This window comes from Nanorana parkeri, unplaced genomic scaffold (assembly GCF_000935625.1).
Source record: "Nanorana parkeri isolate BGI_ZX_2015 unplaced genomic scaffold, ASM93562v1 scaffold3155, whole genome shotgun sequence".
Taxonomy (NCBI): Eukaryota; Metazoa; Chordata; class Amphibia; order Anura; family Dicroglossidae; genus Nanorana; species Nanorana parkeri.
The window spans coordinates 30,526-31,450 of NW_017309423.1; positions in this window are offsets into that span (position 1 = coordinate 30,526).

The window sequence follows — 925 nt, forward strand, 5'->3', positions numbered from 1 at the left end:
CCTCTATAGCTGATGCCTTTCTGCATTGCTGTATAATGGTATTGCAAGGAATTGTAGTTCTCTATAGTTGTTGGTATTCTTCATTGCTGTATAATGTATTGCTGGTATTTTATAGTCCTCTATAGCTGATGGTATTCTGCATTGTTGTGTAATGTATTGCTTGAAATTGTAGTCCTCTATTGCCAATGCCATTCTGCAATGCTGCACAATGTATTTCTGAGATTTATAGTCCTCTATAGCTGATGGTATTATTCTGCATTGCTGTACAATATATTTCTGAGATTTATAGTCCTCTATAGCTGATGGTATTATTCTGCATTGCTGTATAATGTGCTGAGATTTGTAGTCCCTGTACAGCTTGGAGTTAGTGGCAGAACTACCAGGGTCGCAGCAGTCATGCACACGCACAGCACTGACGAGGCATCCCTCCACTACCAGTGTGCTTTAATTTTCCTCAACCCATACATTTCTCTACCACGTCACTTCCAGGTGCGCATGTCATGAAGAAAGGGGGCCATGAAAACATCTGATTCGGATGACGCGGCCCCACCGTAAGTGACACAGTCGAGAAAATTTATAGGGTTGAGAAAAATTATAGAACACTGACTTTTACACTATTCAGCCCCTCCCACTAACCTCCCACAGCTCACAGCCCAGAAGCATGGACAGTCAGTGGTGGTCTACAGTGGGGGAGAGTGCCTAAGTACTGGGCATGGAGTGGAGTAAGACCAGAACCATGTAGGGATCCCAGTGGGAGGAGAGCACCATCCCCCAGCCAGTCACCCCTTTCATGGACTTACTAGTGAGGCCTCACATCACCTGACCATCCACACTAGCGTTACATGGATGGCAACAGTGGCAGATGACGCGGGGGAAGAGGCAGAGCTGGAGGGGGGGGGGGCAATTTCCTGCACTCTGTGCCTCT